We start from the raw sequence: 17,806 nt of genomic DNA on the forward strand, positions 1-17,806 counted from the left end.
GAAAGTATATTAAGTGTATTATAACCCTATATACTATACACCTATACCAGTTCTTAAAAGGACTTTTGTGGACCTAATAGTAATAGCTAATTAGCTAGCTAGTGATTAGACTGACTGTCCCTGCTCCACACAGCGTCCTTTCCCGACACTGACAAAAGACAGAATGTAAAATGGCCGCCAGATCAGGTCTATTTATAAGGTAGGGGGTATGTCCATGTGCTGAAATATCTCAATTGGCTGTCCTGTACCCCATGACGGATATGTCATGGGTCAAAGTTCTTCACAATGTAAACAAATATGTCCGCCGCGAACAGAGCCAGAAGTCCGCCGGTTTGGCGAACAGAGAACGAGCAAAGTTCGCCGCGAACCAACCGTGAGGCGAACCGCAAGGCCATCTCTAATGATTACAAGAATCACATATTGAATATCGGAGATCTTATCACAAATTGGACTTTTGTTCACACAGTTTATTGACTTAATATCACTCCTACAAAGTATATAAATAAAGAGCTCACACTTGTCACAGGGTGATAGTAATTTGCTTATTCACTGCATTTAATTTTGGAGCTCGATATTCATTATTCTTTAAATTTTTTCACTTGTAACAGGGTGACTCTATTATTAACACTATTGGTTTATTGTTTGTTTATTTAAACAAACACTGTTTCAATATATTATCTACATATACAGTGTATTTGTATCACTTTAGTGCCACCATTTATTCCAATATTTTTTAATAGAGGTTTGAATTTTGTTCACATATTTGTTTTATTTAAGTGGCAGCTGTAGGATTGTCTTTGCATATATCCAAGAGCGCAGTGGTGGGATTACAGGTGCAGGCAGATTTACTTGTAGATCAATGGTTTTGAACATGCAGTCTTTGTTTACAAGTGTGATTGCTTGGATTGATCACAGAAATCACAGGGTACGGGGCCAATTTAACTGGCCCTGTACCCTAATATGTGATCCGCTGTGTCAGAAGGAATACACATTCTCATGCCTAGTAGTGAGCAGTGTTTAATTATAGTGGCTTAATGGGAGGTGGTTAAACAGTGACATTCATGTGCAGTGAGATCACAGAGGTCTGGTCAGGTAGTTGTTGTGTTGTCCTCCTTACTTCTTCTTCAGGTACGATCTTGCCATTCTTCATCCAGTATAGTTCATTTTCAGTAGATGAACTATAAAACCCATTGATTGAGCATTGTAAAAACATAAAATGGCCGGTTGAAGACATGTGTACACTCATCATTAAAGGTCCATCTGTGGAAAGATTGATAATACCCAGAAGTAAACTACAAGCAATGTGCAACAGGATTCACTTACCTACTTAAAGTTTAACTGTAACAACACCCGATTATGAAAAGGGTTAAAGTTGTTTAGGACATTCTATACCCAAACACAAAGGCAGCTATCAAACACTCCAATTAGCCAAACAAGAAACCCATATGAATAATTCTCCCCCAAGTACGAGATGAGGCTCTGTATTGAGGGTCAAGCAGGAATTAGACTTTATTTAACAGCATACAAGTCTTATATACAGTAAAAGAGGAGGTGCATACCTCTTGCTCATATTACTCTGAAAATACACCTGTGACTGGACCTAATTAACACTAATCCTTTAGGCAGACTATGACAAGGGAGAAGGGGATTGAGCAAGGGCTACTCCAACGGACATATTTGCCCTTAATCACCTGAAGTAGATTGGACTATTATGGTACCCAGTGAAGCAGAAAATAATTAATAAAAATAATATTTATTAGAAAATATACAAAAGCATTCATAAATTACAGCAACAACATCAAAATAATTGTTACATATACCAGTACAATAAAATTCTAAGGTAGTAGCCCCCACAGGTATGAAGGGGTACAAATGGTGTTGGTATAGACATGGACCTCAACTAGTTTTGCGGCCAATGCCTTCTTCCTCAGGAGGCGTCAACCCAAACATCTAAAAGATATACAATACAGAAATATGATAACAAAAAATCAAGAGACAGTGATGCTGCCAAACGTAGCAAAACATTGGAGTATTGAGTTAAACCAGTGTGACTCACCAGTAGCAGGTGGCATAGCTGAGACACCCAGATATGGGTGTTCCCCCTAGGGGTGGACACAGGGGGGTGTAGGAGAAGACTAAAACATTTTCATAAATAAAATAAAAATAAATCTCATGGGGGTTACATTTAAAGAATTACCATGAAAAGAAAAAGGGGGAGGGGGAGGGGAAAGAGGGAGTGTGTGGGGGGGGGGGGGGGGAGAGGAGAGGGAGGGGGGGGAGGAGAGGGACAAGAGGGGGGAAATGGGGGAGAGAAAAAGGGTAGAAGAGGGGGAAGAAGAAAAGGGAAAGGAAGAAAGGGAAATCAAGGGAGAAAAGGGGAAGGGGGAGATGTTGGAAAATGAGAGGGGGAAATGGAAAACAGGGAGAAAATTGGGGGCAAAAAAGGAGAAGAAAGGGAGGGGGAAAAGGGGGAAAAGGTTGGGAAAGAGGAAAAAGGGAAAGGGGGGGGTTTGGTATGGGGTGGTGGGGGTAGATAGGGATTAGGGAAGGATTAAAGCTAGATTAAGGGGGGGAAGAAGGGGGGGAAGGGATACAGTGAGGAAAACGAAGGGATGGTGAATAATGTGGAAAAGGAAATGGACCTTCACCCCGAACAGACACCAAGCGTGAGTATGGTACACAGAAAATGACCCACCCAATAACACAATACAATTAGATATAGAACACCCGGACATGAATTATGATGTTGATAAGTGATGAACAGTGGAAAGCTAATACACAAGAGAAAAGAAATGCATCTCACATGGTGCCTGATGACATGGCAAAAAAAAACAAAAAAACACAGGAAATAAAGAAATATATAGATGGATGGATGGACAATCATAGAGGTTGTATTAATGGCAGTAACTAAAGTCTTCTCATGCCGACCAAAAAGATCATATTGAGAGCAATCAAAATGATTACTATGGCTAAAAAATAGCTAGGACATTAGTGGAGACTATTAAGGTTATGCAAGCTTACCCTAAAAGTGTATAGCATAGCAAGTCCTGGGTGTAGAAGATGCCGTCCCACACAGGTGATCAACCGATCGCCTTAAAACCCACAACCCGGAAGTCCATACGAACGCCGTGACCTACGTCCAGCATCAACGTCACCGGGCCCGTCTCTCCACAAAGAGCACGTGCAGTTAAACACGATGTGCATGCTCCAGGTCCTTGTGTCTGGAGACAGAGGATGGATGCGCTGTGCTGGATGGATCACCCATCGCTGGATCAGATCAGCCATCGCTAGACCCCAGAGAGATGATCATCCGTCGCTGGATAGCAAGAGTGGATTACCACCGCTGGAATCTTTTAAAAAAAAAAATATTTTTAATAAAGGACTTTTGCAACGGTGTGTGTGTTTTTTTATCATTCTTTTAGACTTTCTTTGTGAAATGGTAGGGGTACTTTTGTACCCCCTTACCATTTCAAACAGGGGGGGTGGGATCTGGGGGTCCCCTTGTTAAAGGGGGCTTCCAGATTCTGATAAGCCCCCCACTCGCAGACCCCCACAACCACCGACCAGGGTTGTGGGGATGAGGCCCTTGTCCTCATCAACATGGGGACAAGGTGCTTTGAGGGGTCACAGACCCCCAAAGCATCCTCCCAATGTTGAGGGCATGGGGCCTGGTATGGTTCAGGAGGGGGGCGCTCTCTCTCCCCCCTCTTTTCCTGTGACCTGCCAGGTTGCGTGCTCAGATAAAGGGTCTGGTATGGATTTTTAGGGGGAACTCTATGCCATTATTTTTAAATTTGGCGTGGAGTTCCCCTTAAAATCCATACCAGACCCTTCGGTATGGATATTTAGGGGGAACCCCATGTAATTTTTTTTTTTTAATTTGACCTGGGATTTCCCAATAATATCCATACCAGTCCCTTCACACTTTTTTTTTTTAAATGACTTTCAGTGACTGTTCTCTGTATTACAGGGAGCCGACAATTCTTTATAGCCACGAGTGATTTTAAATGACTTTTTTCCTGCAGAAATTACACTTTGTGCAGGGACAGTTCTAAGCACGGGAAACATGCACCCCTTTACAGGCATACTATAGACACCCTCCAGGTATGAAATTTAAAGGAATATTACACTTTTATTGTTTCACTTTAAGCATTATTAAAATCACTGCTCCTGAAAAAACTGACATTTTTAAAACTTTTTTTTGCATTGATACATGTCCCCTGGGGCAGAACCCAGGTCCCCAAACACTTTTTATGACAATAACTTGCATATTAGCCTTTAAAATGAACACTTTAGATTTTGAACGTTCAAGTTCCATAGACTTTAATAGGGTTCAAAAGTTCACACGAAGTTTAGGTCTGTTCACAGGTTCTGGTGCGAACCGGGGGGTGTTCGGCTCATCCTTAGGGTATACAGGTGGGGACTAAAGCCCCATTCACCTTTACAGGAAATTCGTCCTCTGTTAGTTGACGATAGAGGCCAGCAGCACTCTGCCCTGTTGCCAGCCCTTCTGCTGGAAACCCCACACCATCTGCTCCAGCAAACTGTTGGGGAGGGAGGCCGACTGCCCCGGCTCCCTGGAACACTGTAGTTGTTGCCGGTGTTGGGCAGAGGTGGATAGCACTCTGCCCAGTTGCCAGCACTTCAGCTGGATTGGTGTCATCATTCTGGGTCGCCATCTGCTGTTGGAACTCCCTTTCACTGGTATTGTCTCCCAGGTGCACAAACCCTTGTTGGGGAGGGAAAATGGCTGCTTCTCCTCCTTGCATCTCCGAAATCCACTGAGATAGAGGAACCATCACCTTGTCACCTCAGGCCTCCACTACTGCCATGGGTGTAGAGCAGGGGTCTGCAGTACTCTGTCCTGCTGCCAGTACTTGAGTAGGCGATGCACAATCTATAACATCCTCTGAAAAGTCCATTAAGTCCATACATTCTGTAATCTGTGGCTGGAGAGATGAGCCAACTGCCCCAGCTGCCTGGAACTCCACAGTTGTTGCCATTGCTGGGCAGAGTTTGGTAGCACTCTGCTCTGTTGCCAGCACTTCTGTTGGGGATTCCACATCATCGGCTTTGGCTAACCGTTGGGGCAGGAGGCTGAATTCCTCCCCGCCCAAACTGTGCAGCTGCAATTGGAGAGGTGAGCTGCTTCCTTTTCTGTTCCCTCATCTGGCTGCTAGGAAGTGATTGCCACCTTCTCAACATGAGCCTCTGGAACTGCAACAGGTGTGGGGCAGAGGTCCTGGACCCTCTGTCCAGTGACCAGCACCTCAGCTGTGGAGGTTCCTTGCAACTCCACAGATACTGTTGTTGGTGCTGGGCAGAGCACACTAAAGTTTAGCCCTGATACCAGCTCTTATGCCGGAAGCTAATCAGGTTGTTCTTCCTCAGCAGAAACGTCTATCAAATCCCCTGTCTCTGCAACTGGTGTCTGGGGATAAAGGTTCACAATCTCCTGTCTGTGGGACCCAGAAGATTCTATCAGTGCTGGGCAGAGGTTAGAGGTCTGCCCTGTTGTCAGCACTTCCGCTTTGGGGATGGCAATCTCCAGATTTTCCACTGCCGTTTCTTCAACCAGGATTTCAGAGTTGTCAACTGGTATTTCCTGATAGTCCCAGGCAAAGGGAGCCCCAGCCTGCTGCTGAGCAGAGTCTAGCAGCTGTCTGTAGGCGATCTCCAGCTCCCATTCCTGAACGGTCAGAAACTCCAAATCTTCCTGTGCCCAGTGCCCTTCTGAGACATTCAGTCTTCGCTCTCTGTGCTCCATTATTTCCTCCAAATGCCTGCAATACAACAATCCCAGGCCATCATAGTCAAAGCTTTCCGCGGGACTGTCATCCGCTGACCACAGGCACTCTTGGGCTACATACCACTGGAGGGCTCTGTAGCTCTCATCCAACTGCATCTCTGCCCGGATCAGCCTGCTTAACTCAACTGTCCACTCCTGCTTCGGTTGTTCCCCCAATTACAGCATTCGTACTTCATATTGCAACTAGAACCTTATATGGATGGAGGGGAGATCTTTTCTCTGGTGTTGCTGCTCGAGAGCTGGCGCTTTCTTCACAGCGGATAGAATCAGACCATCCCAGCAGGACCTTCTCTGATACTGGTCCTCTATGCTGTATCTGCATCTCTCGCAACCTCCTTATGAATTTCTCTTCCATGGTGGCTGGTATCTGTACCTCTCCTCTCCTTTCAGTTGGTGCTGCTGTGACTTTTGCTGCTGCAGCACCACTTTGCTGTAGTCAATTTGCCTCCACAGCCACTATGACTCGGTCTATGATCTCCGCTGTATGGTTAGGACCATAATGTGCCAGTCTCATGTTAACAGCCCAATCAAAACTTGCCTCTTTGGGGTGTCCTGTCTGTTACATTGGGCCTTTCGGTTATGTTGGGTCTTTCGGCTCTATCCATTTCAACTAGTTCTGTGATAGTGTCCCTCTTCTTAAAGTTGTTGGCCAGTCGGCCCTGGTTCTCCAGCAAGTCCTTGAAGGAAGAGTGCTTTAGCCGTTCATACTGTGCTTCCATTGGTCTGTGTCCTCTTGTAGCTGTCCTTCTGGGCTGAGAGAATCATCCCGCTTTTTGCCACCAGTTGTAACGAGACCCGAGTATGAAAGGGGTTAAAGTAGTTTAGGACATTCCATACCTGAACACAAAGGCAGCTATCGAACACTCCAATCAGCCGAACAAGAAACCCATACGAATAATTTTAGACAGCCTAGATGACTCAGAGACATGACCTTTAGGCCAGACTTGCCAGCTTGTAGCTCAGAAGACAAAATCAACATTATCACAAATCAACACAGAACTCCTTCACACAATAGCAGAGTTAATTAACACAAACAACCAAACAACAATGGGGATCTAATGACTCTTAGATCCCATACTAGACTTATTTACAATAAACACATTCTAGCAGACAACAGACAGGTGGCTGGAGTTGATGACATCAGCACCTTCTATAATCATCAACATTATGAAGCCATCACTATAATATGGCATATACGGGATTCCCAGAGTCTGTGTGTTTTGGGGGGACATGGACTTACAAAGTAACTTTACTTCAAGGTCCCCAGGCATACACCTCGCAAAGAGTATTGTTACCTTAAAATCCATGGTCCTTAATCAGAATGCAAGAGGCTAGCCTTCAGTCCTCTCCAAAACCCTCTGTCCCGGCTAGGTCTGTCACATTACCTAAAGGCATTTTTTTTCTCATCTTGGATAGAGTGGAGAGGGAATAGAACCTCTGGCTTTCATTGTTGTCTGTGTACCCGTTAGGGAGATTGGTTGCCAGCAGTTAAAGCATATCATTACTGCTTACTGACTAGTTGCTAGAGGTTACAGCACACATTAGGGCTCACTGATTAGTTGCTAGAGGTTACAGCACATCTCCTCACTGCAGGGGAGGATGATATACATATAAATGCTGCCTTTATTTATATATCAATGCTGCCAGCCACAGTTATTTACATATGAATTCTGGTTATTTACATGTAAACACAAGGTCTGCAGGTGAGTCATCTGTACACAAAAATAGGGCAGAGCTGGGCAGCATTAGTAGCAGCACTTCACACTGAGATATCGGGACACAGCATAGGAGTAAAATTTCAAGGGACAAGGGAATTTAAACTGGGATAGTTGGCAAGTATGAGTCAGCTGCTATGGGCCCCACAACAATGAAGGGCCCAGGCCCTAAGGTCTGGTGGAGGGGCCCAGCCGGGTTATTCGAAATCCGTCACATCGGTGGCAGCAGTGGGATGTCTCCTGCAGTCTGGAACATCCAAACCACCACTGGGATTCAAGATCCGGGCAGTCGCCGAGGAGTGGTACGAGGATCGGCCAGCATGAGAGTGGAGTTCGGGAGGAGGCTGTAAGGCATATGGAAGCAACATCAGGGACCAGTGATGGATCACACCATGCTCAGCTGGGGGAATGTGATCCACTGCCAACTCTGGCAAGAGATGCCAAGCAACGAGTGGCACCAGCAGGGGAAGATCCTTCCCTCCTCTACATTGATATACTTGATACATTACCATGTGCGATAGGTGTTCCTGAGGGAATGACCCTGAGATAAGTGGAAGACGGAGCTCAGAAGATTGGAAATGAGGCAGGACGCTAGCTACAGAGCCCTCCGGTGGTTCGTGGCTCAACTGTGGCCAGGTACAGCAGATGGCAGCCTGACAGAAGGCGTTGGCTATGGCGGTGTGGGGCTGCTCCATAAAAAAATGTACAGAGACCCAGACTTTGGGACGATGGGGAGTGGCAGCTGGAAGACATCCTGGATTTCTGAGATGAGATGCTGAACCTCCCCAAAGAGGTGTGTGACCTGGAGGAATTGGAGTTCCTGGTTGAGCAGGAATCGGAGCTCGAGGTTGCCTACAAGCGGCTGTTCAACGGTGATCAGCAGCCTGGCTTGGTTCCCATTGCCTGGGACTGTCCGGGAGAAGTAGTGGACAGTGGCGAAGATGCGGAGGAAATGGGGCCCGGGGTGCTGCTATGTTTTCCCATCCTAACTGTAATGGAAGAAGCGGTAATGATAAAGAGGGCACTGCGAGTACTAGAATGCCATAACAAACCGGAGGTTCCCCAGGCAGTGAGACAAGCTGATGGCATAAAGGTCTCAGAAGAGATGGCTGATGGAAGGCGGTTAGATGGCTATCAGCAGCAAATCCAGAGTATCGCATCCGGTGCCCCAGCAGAATATCTAGCTATAAAAATACAAGGAGAGAGGCGTCTCTGAATGCAGACGTTTTTAACAAGCTTTAATACACATAAATGAGTCAAACTCACATTTCAGCAGAAAATGATAGGCATAAATGTATAGACATGGTTATGTCACAGTGGCGATCATGAGTCCTGGGACTTGTAGTTCATCTGTCAAAACAGTCTGGTCAGAGAAGTGTCCGCCGTTAAGATGATTATGCTGGTTAAACGATTATGTCTGTTGATAAAGGAGTGCGGCTTGCCAGTACACAGCAGCGCGCCTACTCAAGAAACGTGTCCACTACTGGTGACATCATCCCCTGCAGCTTGCTGTTCCCTGTGCCTCATCCCTCGTCCCGAGTTTGTCTTCCGGAGCCGGCACACCCATCTTAATTGACTAATTTATGTGAATTAAAGCTTGTTAAAAACATCTGCATCCAGAGGCGCCTCTCTCCTTGTTTTTTTGCAGCTCCCTGGAACATGGTTTCTGTTCTAATATGATGGCAGCCCTGCTTGCTCTGGACTTTTAACCCCTTCCCACCATCCTTACATAGACTGTGTATATAAAACAAAATGGATTGACCATAGATCTATGATTGATCGTTTTACAGTTTTATTGCAGTTTTTTTTTTTTTTTTATGGTTTTAGTTGTTGTGCCTCCACTTGTTTTATTTGAATGTCTAGCTATGGGGCAGAGCGCTGCTGGCCTCTGCCCTCCCTCAGAGTTGGATCCGGAGAGTCCAAGAGATGATCTTCATGAGCTGTTTCCCCAGCAGCAGATATCCCCATCGAGAGTGACGAGAAAGCAATTGTCAGTTAAAAGGACACAGTGTCGTATCGCAAAAAATTGTCATTAAGGGACCAAATCTTCCGGGGCTGTAGTGGTTAAGGAGCTCAGGACAGTAAGGGCTCATTTAGATTTGTATTTGGGGGAGAAGGGTGTGGTTGCGCTAAAACCCCATAGTTCCTTGTGGCCTGTGCCTAATTATGAAATCATTTAAATGGCCCTCATTCTGAGGCTGAGCACCCCTGCAGGGCTGGATTAACATAGAGGCTATTGGAGCTGCAGCTCCAGGCCCCTTTCTCAAGATAGGCCCATTTGCCCCAAAAAAAAAAAAAAAAAGATTGACTTCAAGGATTGTAGCTCAGCAATCAGGAGTCACAGAGACCCCATCATCTGCTATCATCTATGGTTCCGGAGATACAGGGCTGCTTGCGCAGCCTGTCAGAAGCAACATAGAGTGACCAGTTTAAATACAAGCTGGAGCACTCTGCAGCACACTGAGAGGATGCTTATAATAATTATTTTTGTAGTCAGAGTCTTCAAGCGGGAAATGCGATACTCCTAAGAACCAAGGCCTGAGGTGTGCCTTGGCCTAGCTGGTCAGTATGCCTGAAAAGAGGGCAAAAAGACACAAAATTTAGGTGAAGAAGGGAAGGTAATGAACCATCACGGATAAAGGTGTGCTCCCGGACGGCAACAGTACGTATCCAGCAAGTAACCGGAAAGTGTTCGATGTGGCAAAAGAACACACCGACTCCTGACTTGGTGATGAGAAGGAACCCCCTATCGAACCTGTGACACTACCCTGAACCCAACTGAACATCCCCTGAAAGATTGAATTGAGCCTGATGCCCACAACACCCAGACCTGAGAATGAACTGCTTGTGAAATGAGAGGATACGTGAGGGGAAAGGAACAAGGCCTGGCCCGAGGAACCCCTGCAAATGATAGTGAAATACCTCAATGAACACCAGTGAAATAGCCCAGAGACATACCCCCCCAAGAGGGTGAGTGGCAAAAAGACCACTAGCAGGAGTGCGAAAAGCTGGATACCTGATGGATGTGATGGAGTAAGCGGATAAGGCCCATGCACCATGGCAATAATATTGTCAACATGGAGAAACCATGCTGGACGCAGGACCCAGGTCCCACCGGATACGATCGGGTCATGCTACAGCCTGAACCTAACAGCTGGGTCAGAATCCTGAACCAAGGAGGGCCAGACACTCCTGAGGACATAGTCCCATGGCATGATACAGTCATACCCATGCCCCCCCTACTTGGAACAAGCTGGGGATCGGAAAAGATGACTGGACTGATGTCCCTAAGTAGAACTCCAGGCAAAAAGTTTAAACAAGATCAGAGCCAAGAGTGGAATCCAAAACCATTATGACATCTGCCCAACCTACCCCCAAGGGCTGTCACGGGGACGTGGCTTAGCAAACACCCTGAGAGAGACTATATTTCCCTGGGCGGTAACCAGGGCCTCAACACAACAGGACATCAACTGAAGAAAAAATTGCGACTGCTTCTGACCCAAGGGTGAGCCCATGGTGAAATGACATCAGCACCAATCAACTAGCCCCCAACAACGGCTGATGGAAGTGATAGCAAGCATGGTTGATATCGGTATGGATGCCAAGACGGCCCAACCTGAAACGCAAACTAGGGAAATGACAGACAACCAGACATGAGAACAACAATACCCCCCTGCCTAACTAAGAATGAAACATGAGCAGAAAAGTCAAGACCACTGCGAATAAAAGAACCTGACAGACAGACCCCCCCCACCCACATGTAAGTGGTAAGTGAGCCTGAGTAACCTGCAGTGCAGAGACAGGTAATTAACTGAAAACTCAGGGCTAGTGTACCCACAGGCAATGGTGGGTAGTCATACAGATGTGGTGAATGAACATGCAACGTATGACGTATGGTATACGAGCGAGAAGATTGTGGACAACAATCAATTAACAAACGAAACCTCAGCCCGTATGGATCTATAGACGTGACAGATCCTGACGTGTGAGCCCTAGCTACCTGACCCAGGTACAAAACATGACACAGACACGATGGAACATGATAATCAACAAAGACGAAAGACTACCAGAGTATGCCATGAGTGAACGATGCCCCTCTGAGAAACTCTGAGACTGAACACCAAGGCTGAAATACTATGACAGACATGCTGGCAGCAACACAAAGACAGAAACGCTGAGACAGAAACGCTGAAACAGAAACGCTGAGACAGAAACACAACACGCCATGATGAAAAACACCATGACAGAAAACGCTGAAACTTAATGCTGATGCAGAAACGTAGTGACAGAACCAGAGGCAAAACGCAATGACAGCAACAACCAAGACTGAAACGCTGAGGCATAAATGAAATGCCAGAAATCCTGGGGCAGAAATGCTATAACAGAAAAACTGAGACAGCGACGCAACAGCAGAATCCTGGCCAGAAATGCAAAGCCCGAAAACACGCTGAGACAGAAATCCTGAGGCAGAAACGCTATGAACGAAATGCTAAGACTGAATGCCGAGCCAGAACACTAATACTGAACGCTGAGTCAGAAAAAACTGGCGCAGAACACTATGACAGAAACATTGGGGTAGAGACAAAAAGACAGAAAACCTTGGGCATAACGCTATGACAGAAATGCTGGGAAGGATCCCTGTGACAGAAATGCTGGGCGGACTACTGTGACAGAAATCCTGGGGGTGAAACACTGACAGAAATCCCGGGGCAGAATGCTGTGACAAGTCCTGGGGCACAACGCCATGACAGAAATCCTGGTTTAGAATGCCATGACAGAAATCCTGGTTCAGAACGCCATGACAAAAATCCTGGTTCAGAACACCATGACAGAAATCCTGGTTCAGAACGCTATGACAGCAGTCCAGGGGCAGAACGCTATGACAGCAGTCCAGGGGCAGAATGCTATGACAGCAGTCCAGGGGCAGAACGCTATGACAGAAGTCCAGGGGCAGAACGCTATGACAGAAGTCCAGGGGCAGAACGCTATGACAGAAGTCCAGGGGCAGAACGCTATGACAGAAGTCCAGGGGCAGAACACTATGACAGAAGTCCTGGGGCAGAAAGCTATTACAGACATGCCGGGGCAGAACGCTATGACAGGCATCCAGGGGCAGAAACGCTATGCCAGACATGCTGGACAGAACGCTATGACAGTAATGTTGGACAGACCACTATGACAGTAATGCTGGACAGACCGATGTGACAGGAAAAACTGGACAGAACGCTATGACAGGAAAAACTGGTCAGAACGCTGTGACGGAAATGCTGCACAGAACGCTGTGACGGAAATGCTGGACAGACCGCTGTGACGGAAATGCTGGACAGAACGCTATGATGGAAATGCTGGACAGAACTCTATGACGGAAATGCTGGACAGAACGCTATGATGGAAAAGCTGGACAGAACGCTATGACGGAAAAGCTGGACAGAACGCTATGACGGAAAAGTTGGACAGAACGCTATGACAGAACACTATGACAGAACTGCTTGACAGAACGCTGTGACAGAAATGCTGGACAGAACGCCGTGACAGAAATGCTGGACAGAATGCCATGACAGAAATGCTGGACAGAACGTCGTGACAGAAATGCTGGACAGAGCACCGTGACAGAAATGCTGGACAGAACGCTGTGACAGAAATGCTGGACTGAGCGCTATGACAGAAATGCTGGACAGAACGCTGTGACAGAAATGCTGGACTGAGCGCTATGACAGAAATGCTGGACAGAACGCCGTGACAGAAATGCTGGACAGAATGCCATGACAGAAATGCTGGACAGAACGTCGTGACAGAAATGCTGGACAGAGCACCGTGACAGAAATGCTGGACAGAACGCTGTGACAGAAATGCTGGACTGAGCGCTATGACAGAAATGCTGGACAGAACGCTGTGACAGAAATGCTGGACTGAGCGCTATGACAGAAATGCTGGACAGAACGCTGTGACAGAAATGCTGGACTGAGCGATATGACAGAAATGCTGGACTGAGCGCTGTGACAGAAATGCTGGACAGAACGCTGTGACAGAAATGCTGGACTGAGCGCTATGACAGAAATGCTGAACTGAGCGCTGTGACAGAAATGCTGGACTGAGCGCTATGACAGAAATGCTGGACTGAGCGCTATGACAGAAATGCTGGACAGAACGCTGTGACAGAAATGCTGGACAGAACACTGTGACAAAAATGCTGGACTGAGCGCTATAACAGAAATGCTGGACTGAGCGCTATGACAGAAATGCTGGACTGAGCGATGTGACAGAAATTCTGGACCGAACGCATGGACGGAGAAATCCATCCATGAAAATGTTTTTGTTTTTTGTTTTTTTTTCCGGGGGGGACTGAACCCAGGAAGTAGGTGCGCGGAGGTGGATGACCAAACCCCCCCCCCCCCATGAGCGCTGGGTGGCTGCACACTGGCCACCCGGAGCTGAGGGGAGATCGTAAGGAGGAGGATGGCCGCTCGCCCCCTTCCCCCTGCAGGAGAGCTGAGGGGAGACTGTGGGTGGCAGGCATGGCCAGGCTGGAACACGTGTGAGGGGAGAGTGGGAGCCGGCGGCAGCCGATCACCTTCCCCTCCCCCCACCAGGAGAATCGTCCGGTACTCTGCACATGTGAGGGGAGAGGGGGAGCCGGAGGCGGCAGATCGCCTCCCCCCACCAGGAGAAACGGCGGGTGCTCCGAACCTGCGAGGAAAGAAGGGGAGCCGGCGGCAGCCGACTATCTCCCCCTCCCCTCACCAGGAAAATCGGCAAAAGCACAATTGGGAGGGAGAGGAGCCGGAGTCAGCCGACCCCCCTCCCCCCACAACGGGAGAAAACCACGTGGAGCCATGAACATGGGGAGAGGGCAGGCGGGGAGAGAAAGAGGAGCCATGACAGGGGGACAGCACAATGCACATGGGGAAGAGAGGAGCTGGGGGTGGCCGATCACCCCCCTCCTCTCCCCCCACACCGGCAGAAACGGCGGGCAGATGGAGCTATACGCATGGGAGAGAGAGAAGCTGGGGGAAGCCGATCACCCCCTCCCCTCCTCCCATACCGGAAGAAATGCCCCCACACTGGAAGCCGACATGGACGCAGAGAATAGAGTGGTGGAGGATAGATAGAACGCCCTCCCCCCATGAGCCCCAGCTGCCTCCACCCAGAAATCCTAACAACACTGGCCCTGACAGAGGAGAAGGTTTAAATAGCCCTCTCAGGCTCCTCCTACAAATACAGGCTGGCCCACGGCCAGCTTTCAACGTATATTACTTATGATAATTAACCCCTTGCCGCCCAGGCCCATTCTGAAACTTCTCTCCTACATGTAAAAATGATTTTTTTTTTATGCTAGAAAATTACTCAGAATCCTCAAGCATTATATATTGTTTTAGCAGACACCCTATGGAATAAAATGGTGGTCTTTGCAACTTTTTATGTTACTTGATATGATATGATTTTTCAAACTTTTTTTTGAAAGAAACTGTTTCATTCATAAAAAACCCTGCACTCATAAATTCATAAGACCCAACAGTCCTTTTTTTCTCTATGTACAGTACGTGACCGCGATATTGTGTCAATCTCGCCGCTTTTATCGGTGGGATTGACACCCTGCGAGCCCCGTCACGGGAGCCAGCACCGAGCCGGCTCGCATTGGAAAAGGAAAAATGTTTCCCAGGTTCACACTGGTGCGGGGATCCGATTTGGATTCCCGCCAATACCAGGCACTGTATTTGGTATGAATCTTAAGGGAGAACTCCACGCCAAATAAAAAAAACAAAAAACGGCATGGGTTCCCCCTCCGGAGGCATACCAGGCCCTTGGGTCTTAGGTTTTAAGGGGAATCCCCTACGCAGAAAAAAAACGCGTAGGGGTCCCCCCAAAATCCATACCAGATCCCTATCCAAGCACGCAGCCCGGCCAGTCAGGAAAGGGGGTGGGGACGAGCGAGTGCCCCCCTTCCTGAGACGTACCAGGCCGCGTACACTCAACATGGGGGGGTGGGTGCTTATTTAAGAAGGGGGCCAAACAGATACCGGGCCCCCACCCTATGTGAATGAGTATTGGGGTACCATGTACCCCTACCCATTCACCTGGTGAAATTTTTTTTAAATAAAACACAACACAAACACCAAACTGGTCAGTCGCAGCCATGGCGCCATCAGTGACATGGTACCTTATGCCTTCTTTATGGAGCGAGCATTGCGTAGTGTCATTGATCAAGCCATGGAGGAGCAGGAGCAGGAAGATGAGGAAGTCGCAATGCTGGATGAATTCCCAGGGGGGGGCTACTCTATCTGAGACAAGTCAACAACAGGAGTCAGAGGAGGATGGTGCCGGGGCGGATGAGGAGGAGCAAGAAGAGCATGCTTTTACACCTTTCTGGGATCCCTGTTATGCGTGGATGGGGAGAGGAGAACGAGGAGGACGACATTATCCTGGATGTTATCCTGGATGATGAGCAGGAGCCAGGCCACCACACCGCTTCCAGTTTAGTGTAAATGGGGGCCTTCATGCTCCAGTGTTTTAACAGGGACCCCCATATAAAAAGCATAAGGGTCAAGGACCAGTACTGGGTGGCAACGTACTTAGACCCCGGTACAAACAAAAAATGGCAGAAATGTTACCGCCGTCACAGAGGGCTGTCAGAATGGAGCACTTCCAGGCCTTGCTCCGAGAAATGCTGCATTCTGCTTTTGCGTGCGCTGGCAGAGGAGGAATTCCCACTCCCAGAGAAAGAGTTGCGGGTACCAATCCAACAGCACCTACAAGAAGAGGGCGGTTTGAAGATGTGTTGGTGACTTCTGATATGAGGTCATTCTTTCAGCCGACCCATCGACAGGTCTCATCCGGATCCAGCATCAGGGAACGCCTAGACCGACAGGTGTCCGTCTACATCGGGTTAACAGCCGATGTGGACGCTCTGAGGAGTGATGAACCCCTGGACTACTGGGTGGGCAGGCTTGACCTCTGGCCAGAGCTTGCCCAATTTGCAATGGAACTGTTGGCTTGCCCCTTGTCCAGTGTCCTGTCCGAAAGAACGTTCAGCGCAGCAGGGAGGATCGTGACCGATAAGCATACTCGCCTAGCTCACGACAGCGTTGACTAACTCACATTTCTAAAAATGAATGAGGCATGGATCTCGGAGAAATTCAACACATGACCAGTAGACCATGTATATCTCTATAAACAATTTATTTAATAAAGCACACAGACCTTTTTTCTACCTTTGGCTCACTTCCTTGTACAAAAAAGCACACCGTAAAATATGCCCGTACCCTCCTGTTTGAAGCGGTGTCATATTTTTGGGGCCTAGTAGCGAGTTGCTGGTATCAGTGCTGCTGTCAGTGCTCTCTATCTCGGTGCAGGTGTGGTGTCAATGCTCTCGATCTCGGTGCTGGTGTGGTCTCAGTGCTCTCTATCTCGGTGCTGGTGTCAGTGCTCTCTATCATGGTGCTGGTGTGGTGTCAGTGCTCTCTATCACAGTGCTGGTGCGGTGTCAGTGATCTCTATCTCAGTGCAGGTGTGGTGTCAGTGCTCTCTATCTAAGTGCTGGTGTCAGTGCTTCCTATCTCAGTTCTTGTGTCAGTGCTCTCTATCACGGTGCTGGTGTCAGTGCTCTCTCTCTATCTTGGTGCTGGTGTCAGTGCTCTCTCTCTATCTTGTTGCGGGTGTGGTGCTGGTGCCAGTGTTCTCTATCACAGTGCTGGTGCCAGTGCTCTCTATCTCGGTGCTGGTGTCAGTGCTCTCTCTCTATCTCGGTGCTGGTGCGGGTGTCAGTGCTCTCTATCTCAGTGCTGGTGTCAGTGCTCTCTATCACGGTGCTGGTGTCAGTGCTCTCTATCACGGTGCTGGTTATCATCTCCTGCACCCTCTTCATAGCCTACCCTGACCTTTCCTCTCCTCCATTGCCTTCATGCACTCCTTGGTCCTGAATTGTCAAAATTTCACAGATAAAAAAAGACTGCTTGTCGTTGTTGATCCCAGATTCACTTCATCTGCAAGAGATCTGCTGAAATAAAGAAAAAGGCTGCTCTAATGCAAAAAAAGAAAAACAAAAGAAAAATTAAATAGATGCTAATAGTCTGCAAGAGATCTGCAAAAAAATTTAATAGATGCTAATATACTGCAGGAGAGCTGATGGAAATAAATAGTAATCTGCAATAACAAAAAAAAAAGAATTTGAGTCTAAGTCTGTCTGCAGGAGATCTGCAAAAAAAAAAATGAAGTGAAATGGTTGTTAATAGTCTACAGGAGAGCTGCTAAAAAAAAGAAATAGATGCTAATAGTCTGCAGGAGA

The 17,806-nt window shown here is 47.6% G+C and overlaps 1 long non-coding RNA gene across 1 annotated transcript in view; it reads right to left on the minus strand.

Moving 5' to 3' along the window:
- Nucleotides 1-452: 452 nt before the first annotated feature.
- LOC143983904 (uncharacterized) overlaps nucleotides 453-17,806 on the minus strand; it is a 46,301-nt gene continuing 28,947 nt past the window's right edge. The window contains exon 3 of the long non-coding RNA XR_013274690.1: nucleotides 453-1,260. This is a non-coding gene — a long non-coding RNA (uncharacterized LOC143983904). The remainder of the gene's footprint in view (nucleotides 1,261-17,806) is intronic.

This window comes from Lithobates pipiens, unplaced genomic scaffold, assembly GCF_037356315.1.
Source record: "Lithobates pipiens isolate NorthernLeopardFrog02 unplaced genomic scaffold, aLitPip1_a1.2 Scaffold_1, whole genome shotgun sequence".
Lineage (NCBI taxonomy): Eukaryota > Metazoa > Chordata > Amphibia > Anura > Ranidae > Lithobates > Lithobates pipiens.